The sequence below is a fragment of the Jaculus jaculus genome, chromosome X (genome assembly GCF_020740685.1).
Source record: "Jaculus jaculus isolate mJacJac1 chromosome X, mJacJac1.mat.Y.cur, whole genome shotgun sequence".
NCBI classification, from domain to species: Eukaryota; Metazoa; Chordata; class Mammalia; order Rodentia; family Dipodidae; genus Jaculus; species Jaculus jaculus.
In genome coordinates, this window is record NC_059125.1 from 130,344,681 (window position 1) to 130,357,276 (window position 12,596).

A 12,596-nucleotide genomic window follows, 5' to 3' on the forward strand; every position below is an offset into this window, starting at 1 on the left:
CTTCCTCCCTTCTTTCTTTCTTGGGTCCCATGTTGCCTGGGCTTGCCTCTAACTTATGAAGTAAAGGGTGACCTTAAACTTGTGTTATTATTGCCTCTGCCTCCTGAGTGCAAGAATTCAGGTGTTTATCACCATTCTCAGCTTGCATCTCCTCCCTCCCTCCCTCCCTCCCTCCCTCCCTTCCTTCCTTCTTTCCTTCCTTCCTTCCTTCCGTTATGAGACAGTGTCTCACTATGTAGCTCAGGCTGGCTTCAATCTCATGGCAATCCTCCTGCCTCAGTCTCCTAAGTGCTAGAACTGTGGGTGTGTTGGAAACAAGAAGTCTTACTGCTTGGGCATCAGTTTCCTTCTCTGTGAGCTGGGTCTGGTCCTCTTGTAGCTTCCTGGGGGTATGGGTGTTGAGTGAGTAAAAAGCAGTATGACCAAACATCATAAGAACTCCACGGTATGGTGGCTCCTCATGTTTGTGCTCAAACAGTGAGGCTTCTGGGGAAAGGGGCTAATAGGACTTAATGCTAGTGGCTAGTGGGACTATTATTGTGGGAGATGACAGAGTCATGGGTGATTCCATGGTTCACATGGGAGAACAGAGGCCCAATTGCTGAGTCTGGGGGTGGGGTTGGTGACAAGCCAAGCTCTATTTTATTATTATTTTTTAAATTTTTATTAGCATTTTCCATGATTATAAAAAAAATCCCATGTTAATACCCTCCCTTCCCCCACACTTTCCCCTTTGAAATTCCATTCTACATCATATTACCTCTCCATCACAATCATTGTACTTACACATATACAATATCAACCTATTCAGTACCCTCCTCCCTTCCTTTCTCTTCCCTTTATGTCTCCTTGTTAACTTACTGGCCTCTGCTACTCCAAGCTCTATTTTAAATGGTGTTTTCCAGGGTAAGAGGAACTGCTGCCTCCTAGTCGTTCGTTTTTTATGGATATTCATCTTCCTGCACCAAGATTTCATGAGGGCCTTGTTTAGAGAAAGGCGCAGGCGAGCAGGACAAGGTATATTTTAAAGTGACAGGTCTAAAAATACTGCTTTCTCTCTCCTTGCCCTTTCACAGCTGCAGAGTCCCAATCCTGATCCTCACTGGGCGCAATAATAAAGTGCATGTGTTTATAATAAAAATCATATTTTCCTCTTCCTATGATATCTCCCAGTTGTAGATTCCCATCCGCTTGCTGTTTTACCTATCATTTAACAAATGTATTTTAAGAAAAGCAATCTTTTCCACTGACATGTCCTATAAACGTCACATGCTCAACGTTGGTTCTCACTGAGGAGCAGAGATGCATGCTTTGAATATTTCCAGAAATGCTTCTCACTCCATTCCCAGGCAAGGGTTTACAAATGCTTCGTTTGAGATATCATATACAGACTGATCAGGCATGATACAATGATGTGGGTCCCTTGAGCATGGCTGTCAGAGGGCAAGATAAGAGTGTGGGTTCTGGGAAAATTAGCTACAGTTGGTGGCTGAATCCCAGGTGTCAGTTCTTCTGTGGGTCATCACTCAGATGTGCTCAGTGCAAAGCATCCTGGGAAGTCAAACTTGGACCCTCCACTGAGTGTATGAGTTGGATTGTTTTTTTTTTTTTTTTTTCAGGGGGTGGTCTCTCACGAAGGCATTGAGAGGGGCTGTGGAAGGCAGGTCCACTGGCCAGTGCAACGCTCTGTGTGCAAGCGACAGAGAAAGCACTCCATCCCCGGATGCACAGAGATCCTCTGGCATTTAAAGAAGAGCTGGCTTTGTTGAGAGGCCTCTACCCTTTACCTTTCAATGGGATTGAATCAAATATGTACAATGCTCATGGTAGTCCAGCAGCAAGCAAGAAATATCCCACCTTAGGGGCCAGAGGGATGGCTCAGCAGTTAAGGCTCCCATCCAGAGGACTCTGATTGCAACAAGGAGGCCATGAAAGGCTGTTGAGCAGAGGCACGACATGTGTGTCTGTTAAATGACATGGGATTGTCGTTTTGTTGAGAAAAGAGTGTAAGAGAATCAAGGTGAAAGTATGGAAGGATTATTGCCCCGAATCACAGTATAGAAATAAGTGATTCAAGCCAAAATATAAGTAGAGGGAAAGAAGGTTAAAAGTGTTCAGATTCTGGGTAGAATTTGAAAGGGTGACATGCAGTATTGGCTGGTGGATTGAAATAGGGGTTGTTTCATTTGGTTTGGTTTTTAATATTTATTTTTATTTTCATTTATTTGAGAGCAACAGAGAGAGAGAGAGAGAGAGAGAGAGAGAGAGAGAGAATGGGCATGCCAGGGCCTCCAGCCACTACAAACGAACTTCAGATATGTGCGTCCCCTTGTGCATCTGGCTAATGTGAGTCCTGGGGAATCGAGCCTTGAACCCAGGTCCTTAGGCTTCACAGGCAAGCACTTAACCGCTAAGCCATCTCTCCAGCCCTCATTTGGTTTGGCTTTTCAGACAAGGTGTCACTCTGTAGTCTAGGTTAGTTTTTTTTTGGGGGGGGTAGGGTCTCACTGTATCCCAGGCTGACCTGGAATTCACTATGTAGTCTCAGGGTGGCCTCAAACTCACGGTGATCCTCTTACCTCTGCCTCCCAAATGATGGGATTAAAGGCGAGCGCCACCACTCCCTGCTAGTCTAGATTAGTTTTCAATTTGTAGTAATCTTCCAGCCTTGTCTACTCCAGTGCTGGGATTACAGCTATGAGCCACTCTAGCTAGTTCAGGGCATAGTGTTTGAGAAGACATAGAGTCATAAGAATGCCCACATCTGGGCTGGAGAGATGGCTTAGCAGCTTGCCTGTGAAGCCTAAGGACCCCGGTTCGAGGCTCGGTTCCCCAGGTCCCACGTGAGCCAGATGCACAAGGGGGCGCACGCGTCTGGAGTTTGTTTGCAGAGGCTGGAAGCCCTGGCGCGCCCATTCTCTCTCTCTCCCTCTACCTGTCTTTCTCTCTGTGTCTGTCGCTCTCAAATAAATAAATAAAAAATTTTAAAAAAAAGAATGCCCACATCTTTTGATGATACTGGTCTCATGCAACTGAAGGAAAAGGGTTACAATAAGATGGCTTGAGATGATTGTGAGTGAGTTGAAGGAAGGAATCAGACAATTATTGAGTTAGCTGTAGACACACACGGTGGCACATGCCTGCAATCTCAGTACTGATGAATATGAGGCAACAAAATTGAGATTCATTCATTCTTTCTCTCTTTCTCTTTCTCTCTCTCTCTCTCTCTCTCTCTCTCTCTCTCTCTCTTTCTTTCTTTCTTCTTTTGGTTTTCTGAGGTAAGATTTCACTTTGGCCCAGGCTGACCTGGAATTCACTATGGAGTCTCAGGGTGGCCTTGAACTCACGGCGATCCTCCAACCTCTGCCTCCCGAGTGCTGGGGTTAAAGGCATGCGCCACCATGCCCAGCCAGGATTGAGATTTTTAAGGCCATTCTGGGATATATAGTGAGTTTGAGACCAGCCTGGGATACACAGAGAAACCCTGTTCATAAAATAATGAATTTTTTTTGTTTGTTTGTCAAGGTAGAGTTTCACTGTAGTCCAGGCTGACCTGGAATTCACTATGTAGTCTCAGGATGACCTCAAACACATGGCTATCTTCCTATCTCAGCCTCCCAGGTGCTGAGATTAAAGGCATGCATCTCCATGCCCAGCAGTTTTTGAAAATATTTTATTCATTATTTATTGATTTAATTATTTGAGAGAGAGAGAGAGATACAGAAAGGTAGAAAGAGAAAGAGAGAGAGAGAGAGAGAGAGAGAGAGAGAGAGAGAGAGAGAGAGAATGGGCATGCCAGGGCCTCCAGCCACTGCAAACGAACTCTAGACACATGCGCCACCTTGTGCATCTGGCTAACATGTGTCCTGGGGAATCTAACCAAGGTTCTTTGGCTTTGCAGGTAAACGCCTTAACCACTAAGCCATTTCTCCAGCCCTGGCATTTTGTTTTTTGTTTTATTCATTTTTTTGGAGCCAGTGCATCAAATATTCCAGGCTGGTCTTGAACTCAATTATGTAGCCAAGGATGACCTTGAACTGCTGATTCTCCTGCCTCCACCTCCCGAGTGCTAGGATTACAGACAGGTGCCACCAGTCCTGGTTTAGGTGGCACTGCGTGTTAAACTCAGGGTGTCCCAAATGCTTGGCAGGTGTAGCAGTTACCTGCTCATCACTGAGACAAAACACATGACCAAAGGCAGCGGATGGGAGGGAAGGGTTTATTTCATCTTACAGTTCCCAGCGGGAGCTTCACCATGGCGGGGAAAGCATGGGAGAGCAAACAGCTAGGGTGTCACATCCTGTCATATCAGCTGGGAGGAAGTAGACTGAGTGAACTAGCTCTGAACGCCCAGTGGGCTGAACTAATAGACCTCAAGGTCAGCCCCCAATTGACACACCTCCTCTGGCCAGGTAACCACCTCCCAAAGGTTCCAGGTGGGGGCCAAGTAATCAAAAACACATGAGCCTATGGGGGACATTTCACTCCAACCACCATAGCAGGCAAGCACTCTGCCAACTGAGCTGTATCCCCAACCCTGGTTTATCAATTTTGAGGTTCATATCTGACCTATAACTGGACAAGTTTTGTAGACAGTTGGATGTGTGAACTTGAAGTTTATAGGAGCAGCTTCAGTGGAACTTTGATCGACCAAGGGCCAGCACATAGGCAGCTATTTGGCAGCAAGGGCCTGGAGCACATCTATTCTCAAGGCTAGAGCCTAAGTCTAGCTATGGGAACCATCCTCAATGGATGAAGCTACCCTTCCTCCTCCCTGTGCCTTCTACCTGGCTTGTCTTCCCAGGATCCCAGGCTCTCTGTGATACTTTGGCCAAGTCTGGGCTCTTCGCCTGAGTCCTTTCTTTTTAGGAAGCTCTAGACAAGTAGCAGCAGAGATGAGGAGCAGGCTAGAAGCCTAATCTGGGTGGAGGATGGGTGCAGTCATCACGGAGTTCTCAGAGCCATTGTCTGTTGGCATCATCTTCAAAAACAACTTTACAGGAATAAAGTGCTAGGGACATGGCAATTAGCGTGTTCTTTGAACCAGTATGTACAATTAACATCGTCTTTGGAGGTCACATTTCTCATGTTTGCAGAAAGGATTTTTTTTCCCCCCTGTGATGCTGTAGCAACATGCAGAAGTCAAATCCAATAGTGTGTAAATACTGGAGACTTTCTTGGACGTGTGCCTGAGTCTCCCTTCCTCATTTTTCGTTTTCTATCATGGTGCTTTGAGGTCCCCGGATGGCGCTATCTGTTCTTAGTTATTCCTGATGCAGAGGGTCCCTTGGTTTTTCCATCTCCAGAAACTTCCAGATGGCACACATCCATAATTCCACAGCAGCCCAATTGGGTGCCTATGGGTTGAAGAATGAGCTGCTGTTTCCTAGGTGTGTGGCAACATCACAAATACCCTTGCCATGTGGCTGGCAGTCCATCAGAAAGTCAAAGCCTGGTGCACGTGGAGGTGCCCTAGTTATTAACCAGAATGAACCCTCTTCTTGCTTTGCCAACTAACACTATTCCTCAACCTGGCTTTTAACAGAGTGCGCATTCATGTACATAGTTACACTTATAGAAGGCATGGAATTATTTATTTTCTCATCAAGTTATTCTCACATAATTGCCTAGAAACCTTATGGAGTGTTGGAAGTCTACTTATGAGTCACAGAAATTAACTTTCTCTTCATAAGGACTCTTTATAAAAAGGGGAAAATCAGCCAAATGCCTGTTCTTTGAACTCAGTTGCTTTTCTGTGGCTCGTAGAAACTTGAACCTGGATGGCTTCAGTCTTAGCTTTGCTTTTGCTTGGAATTTAACTTAGCCTCTGCACCTGTTGTGGTGACCTCCCGGCTGTTGGTACAGAACACCGGAACAAAAGCAGCTGGTGGGAGGAAGGGGCTTGTTTTGGCTTAAAGTCTTGAGGGGAAGCTTCATGATGGTAGGGGAAAAGATGGTAGAGGAGAAGCAGGACATCACCCCTGCCTCAGCAGGTGGCAAACAGTAACAAGAGAGTGAGCTGACTCTGCCCAGGGTAAAGCTGGGCTGTAACCCACCCCGCCCCTCAAAATCCACCCTTCAGCAACACACCTTCTCCAGCAAGGCTTGTCACTGGCTGGGGAACAGTAAATCAAAAGATGAGTTTCTGGAGGACATGTGATTCAAGCCACCGCAGCACCCATGAGAGGCCTGAAGGAAACGTCCCCATCTGGATCTCACTAGTTTCTGAACTCAATCATTTCCCTCTCTTGTCCTTCACTGTCTCAGCAGACCCAGAGAAGACATGGGAATCACAGGACCCTGTAACAAACTGGCCGTGCAGGATTTTAAGAAGATCTATATAGGCAGGCCACGGGGGTCCAGGCCTGTAAGCCCTGAACTAAGAGGGTAGAGGCAGGAGGATCAACAAACAGTTCAAGGTCAGCCTGGGCTACATAGCAAGTTTAAAGGCAGTCTAGGTTACCTAGTGATGTCCTGTCTCAAAAGCTAAAACAAGCTGGGTGTGGTGGCGCACGCCTTTAATCCCAGCACTCGGGAGGCAGAGGTAGGAGGATCGCCATGAGTTCGAGGCCACCCTGAGACTCCATAGTGAATTCCAGGTCAGCCTAAGCTAGAGTGAGACCCTACTTCCAACTCCCCTTTCCTGCCCCAGCCCCCCAAAATAAAGCAAAAACAGACAAAAAAGAATGACAAAGGCCTATAGATACCCTAGTTATGGAAGAGATCATGATGTCTTCTAACATTATAAAAGTGTGAAACTGAAAGCAAGTATAAGAAAGCTTCTAGTTTTGCCGTAACGACTATTTCTGTTTTATTTTTTTTATTTTGAAATTTTATTTATTTATTTTCAAGCAGAGATAGAGGTAGAAGAAAGACAGACAGAGAGAGAGAAAGAGAGAGAGACAGAGAGAGAGAGGGAGAGAGAGAGAATGGGCACACCAGGGCCTCTAGCCACTGCAAATGAACTCCAGATGCATGTGCCCCCTTGTGCCTCTGGCTTACATGGGTCCTGGGGAATTGGCCCTGGGTCCTTTGGCTTTGCAAGCTAACGCCTTACCCGCTAAGCCATTTCTCCAGCCCTGTTTTACTTTTTTTTTTTTTTAAGTGGGTGGAATTCTGGGGATTGAACCAAGAATCTTGTAATGGTTTAAGCATATATTCTACCACTGAGCTATACCCCCAGCCTCAATTGTGTTTTTGAAAACCCAAATTATAAGTGCTTTCAACTCTTCTTTGGGGTACCTTTCCTTTTCAGGAGTTCTAAACATACATTGAACATGTCTACTGGATAACCTATGACTGTTGGTATTAAATATTTTGTAGCCATGGTTGGCCCCCAAAGTAACTGAGGTGTTTTTCATCACTTCATTTTTTTGAGGGGGGTTGGTTGAGGCAGCGTCTTACTCTACCTCAGGCTGACTTGGAACTCACTGTGCAGTCTGAGGATGGCCTTCAACTCACAGTGATCCTCCTATCTCAGCCTTCCGAGCGCTGGAATTAAAGGTGTGCCTGGCTGTCACTTCATAATTTTAAGCTTTCTGGAACAGCTAAGAGAGCTCGTTCTCTGTTTCAAAGGACTGAGCTTATAGTTTGATATCACTCTCACTAGAAATAAGAAGGTATCTGTTACCAGAGGCAGGGCTCTCGATAACTATGTGGTGGGTTAGGATGCAACACTTCCCATTACACTGAGTGGGGAGTATGAGACGCCAGTGGGGAAGAGCGTGAAAGATGCTGGGCAGCGCATGGACGCAAGGCACACGGCCCACATCGTGATCTGTACCAACCCTGGTGGGGAAGGCAAGCGAAGAGACCCAGAGCACATAGGCACAGGCAGCTTTCCTTCCTCTAATCGGAAAAAATGCAGTCAATGGCAAGTAACTCCTCGGGTAACCACAGCGTGGGGCAAGGCCCAAGGTGCAGAACACAGGCGCTCATTCATCTCGGCTAATGCAGGACTCCGATCAGAAGACCTGGAGAACTTAGATCAAGGGGTGGGTCGGCCCTGAATTTTCTGTACAGCCTGCTATGAAGGGAACCAGTCTCGGGATGGGAAGAGCCCAGCTCGCGAGCAGGACGACGCAGCAATCTGGCACCTAGTGAAGTAGTGTAAGGAAGCGCGTTTCCTCAGAGTAGCAGATCCGATGAGCATTTTCAAGTCAATGTTCAGCTGAAACTGACACCTTAGACCATGTGATAGTCCAGAGCCTGTGCGGTAACTAGGTGTCAAACACGGTCGTAAAATATTTCCTGGAAATCGGCAATGGTGCTGGATCATCTAATCCATGTTTAGGGTATAAGGTTCTGAGTTTCAGCCTCCCTCCCTCCCTCCCTCCCTCCTTTCTTTTTCCACTTCATTCCTTCCTTCCTTCTGTCCTCCATTTTTTTAAAAAAAAAGTTTTAAAGATTTTTATTTATTTATTTATTTATTAGAGATAGAGAGAAAGGGAGAGAGAGAGAGAGTGAGAATGGGCACGGCAGGGCCTCTAGCCACTGCAAACAAACTCCAGACGCATGCACCACCATGTGCATCTGGTTTACACGGGACCTGGAGAATTGAACCTGTGTCCTTAGGCTTCATAGGCATGTGCCTTATCTGCTAAGCCATCTCTCCAGCCCTCCATTTTTTTTTTTGAGACAGTCTCCTGTAACTGGGGGTGGCGGGGCTCAAACTCACTTTATAGCTGAGGGTGATCTTGAACTTCTGATCCTCCTGCCTCCTTCCAATTACTGGGATTACAGGCTTGTGCCGCCACATCTGGTTTTATGCAGTGCTGGCTAGGGCTCAAACCCAGGGCTTCGTATATGTTAGATACTCTCTCCAACTGAACTATATCCTCAGCCTTTTTGTTTGTTTGTTTGTTTTTCAAGGTAGGGTCTCACTCTGGTCCAGGCTGACCTGGAATTAACCCTGTAGTCTCAGGGTGGCCTTGAACTCATGGTGATCCTCCTACCTCTGCCTCCCGAGTGCTGGGATTAAAGGCGTGAGCCACCACGCCCGGCTTCCTCAGCCTTTTAAAACATATTTATTTATTTATTTATTTATTTATTTATTTATTTATTTATTTATTTATTTATTTGCACATGTGTTTGTGTATGTAAGGGCATGCCAGGGTCTTTTGTTTCTACAAAGGAAAGCCAGACACTTGCAGCACTTTTTGCATCTGGCTTAACATGGTTCACTGGGAAACTGAACGCAGGTTGATAGGCTCTGTAAGCAAGTGTATTTAAGCACCAAGTCTTCTCTCCAGCCTCCTTTCAATTTTTAAAACATTTTATTTGTATTTATGTATTTACTTTTTATTTGTTAGAGAGAGAAAGAGAGTATTGGTATGTCAGGGTCTCTAGCCACTGCAAATGAACTCCGGACATGCACCACCATGTACATCTGGTTTATGTGGGTACTGGGGAATCAAAACTGGGTCCTTAGGCTTTGCAGGCAAGTGCCTTAGCTGCCAAGCCATCTTTCCATTCCTCAATTGTTTTTAATTTAACTTTTTAGTTATGGGGGCTATGTATACGTGCCCGTCCATAATGCAGGTGTGGTGGCCAGTGGACAACATGGAGGTGTCTGTGCTTAACCTTCTTTGAGACAAGATCTCTTGCCACTTCAAACTGCCTGCCTGCAAAAGAACATCAGTTTAGCTGACCCACAAGCTTTCGATCCTCCAGGCTCCATCTCTCATTACCATAGATTCATTTGGATCATAGCTGTATGACCTTTTGATATGCAGCATTAATTATGTGGGTACTGGGGAATTGAATCTGGGCTGGCAGGCTTTGCGAGTTAAATGCCTATAACCGCTGAGCTACATCCCAGGCCCCCAGCCATCATTTAAAAGACAAACTCTTGTCATTTTGCTCTACCTTCTGGTTTCCCTGATCCTCTCACCTCAGCCTCCCAAACAGCTGGAAGGACAGACTGAAAGAAAGAGAAAGAGAGAGAGAGAAGAAGAGAGAAAGGAGTCATGCCAGGGCCTTTAGTCATTGTAAACAATGTGCCATCTTGTGCATCTGGCTTTATGTGGATATTGAGGAACGAAACTGGGTCCTTAGGCTTTCCAGGCAAGTGTCTGAACTGCTAAGCCATCTCTCCAGGCCTCCCATTGCTTTTTTAAAATTTTTTTGTTGTTTATTTAATTATTTGAGAGCAACAGACAGAGAGAGAAAGAGGCAAACAGACATAGAGAGAGAGAGAATGGGCGCGCCAGGGCCTCCAGCCACTGCAAACAAACTCCAGACACATGCGCCTCCTTGTGCATCTGGCTAACGTGGGTCCTGGGGAGTTGATCCTCGAACCAGGGTCCGTAGGCTTCATAGGCAAGCGCTTAACCGCTAAGCCATTTCTCCAGCCCCTCCCATTGCTTTTTGAAAGTTAGTCTTTGAGTCCTCAGCATGGCAGGTCCCTGGACTGGTTACTGACGGTTCTCAATGCCCTTTCACTAGCTGGGCCTCTTGCATCTTGTTTCAGCCTAGAAATAGCATCACCAGTTGAGCATTGCTATACCCCTCTGTCAACACCATGAGGTACAGTCTTCAGAGGCTATACTAGGGCCACCCGAAGGGATGCCATGTTGGCTTTGTTGAATTGAAGGTACTCCTTCAAGAGGAGTTAGCTGAGGTCCCAGGCAGCCATGATCCTCTGGTTCCCTCCCTCTGTGGATGAATTTCTTGTTTTCCTGAAACACGCATAATTAGCATCACCTCCCTTCCTCTTTTCCTTGTTCTTCTTTTTTTAAATTATTTATTTATTTATTTGAGAGCGACAGACACAGAGAGAAAGACAGATAGAGGGAGAGAGAGAGAATGGGCGCGCCAGGGCTTCCAGCCTCTGCAAACGAACTCCAGACGCGTGCGCCCCCTTGTGCATCTGGCTAACGTGGGACCTGGGGAACCGAGCCTCGAACCGGGGTCCTTAGGCTTCACAGGCAAGCGCTTAACCGTTAAGCCATCTCTCCAGCTCTACAATGTCATTCTTTAAGACTAAATAGTGTTTCCTTATATGGATAATTCACATTTGTTTATTCATTCATTTATTTTAAAATATTTTATTTTTTTATTTGCAAACAGAGGCCTCTAGCCATTGCAAACAAACTCCAGATGCATGCGCCACCCTGTGTATCTGGCTTACGTGGGTCCTGGGGAATTGAACCCAGGTCGTTGGACTTTACAGGAAAGCACCTTAACTGTCAAGCCATCTCTCCAGCCCTATTCATTCCTTTCTTGATGAGCTACCGTAAATAATGCTGCTTTCCCCATTGCGATACAAATATGTGTTTAAGTCCATGTTTCCAACACTTTGAGATATATACCTGGCAGCGAAATTTGCTGGATCATGTGGTAATTTTAGGCTTTACCTTTGAGGAACCCCCAAACTTTTCCATAGCACCTAGATAATTTTACCTAACCACTAGCACTGTATGGGGACTAGATTTGCTCCATGTTCTTGTCAATAATGATTATCTTTTGCTAGTGGCTGTGATGTGGAATCTCCTTCAGTTTGGGGTTAGCGCTTCCCTGGTGGCTCATAATGCTGACATCTCTTCATGTACTTATAAGCCATTTGTACATATTCTTTAGAGATATCTGTGCTCATTTTAGTTGGGCTCTTTGTCCTCTTGACACATTTCAGTTCTTTCTATATACTGGATATTCAACCCTTATATCTTATTTTACATATACTTTTTTTTTTCAGTACTGAGGATTGAATTTATAGCCTTGTCATAATTAGGCTTGGCAAATGCCCTGTGCATGGAGATAAATGCCCAGCCCTCAACTATTTGATTGAGAAATGTTGGGCTGGAGAGATGGCTTAGTGGTTAAGCGCTTGCCTGTGAAGCCTAAGGACCTGGGTTCGAGGCTCGATTCTCCAGGACCCACGTTAGCCAGATGCACAAGGGGGCGCACGCGTCTGGAGTTCGTTTGCAGTGGCCGGAGGCCATGGCGTGCCCATTCTCTCTCTCTATCTGCCTCTTTCTCTCTCTGTCCATCGCTTTCAAATAAAAATAAACAAAAAATTAAAAAAATAAAAAGATAAAAAGAGAAATGTTTTATTTTTCTTCCATCTATTGGGTGTTTTGTTTTTCTTTTACTTTCTTGACTGTATGCTTTAATACATAAAAGTTGTGAAGGCTTTTGTTGTTGTTGTTGTTTTGAAGTAGAGTCTGACCTAGAATTCACTGTGCAGGCTCAAGGTGGACTGGAACTCATGTTAATCCTCCTACCTTTGCCTCCCTGAGGGCTGGGATTAAAGGCATGTGCTACCATGCCAGGTTTTTTTTTTTTTTTTTTGGTTTTGCGAGGTAGGGTCTCACTCTGGTCCAGGCTGACCTGGAATTAACTCTGTAGTCTCAGGGTGGCCTCGAACTCATGGCGATCCTCCTACCTCTGCCTCCCGAGTGCTGGGATTAAAGGCGTGCGCCACCACGCCCGGCCCATGCCAGGTTTTTAAAGCTCAATTTATCTAGTTTGATTTGTTTGGAGAGAGAGGTTCTCATGTTGTCTCAGGCTGGCCTGCAACTTCCTATATAGCCGAGGATGACTTTGAACTCCTGAACTTCCTGTCTCCTTTTCCCAGGTGCTAGGACCACAGGCAT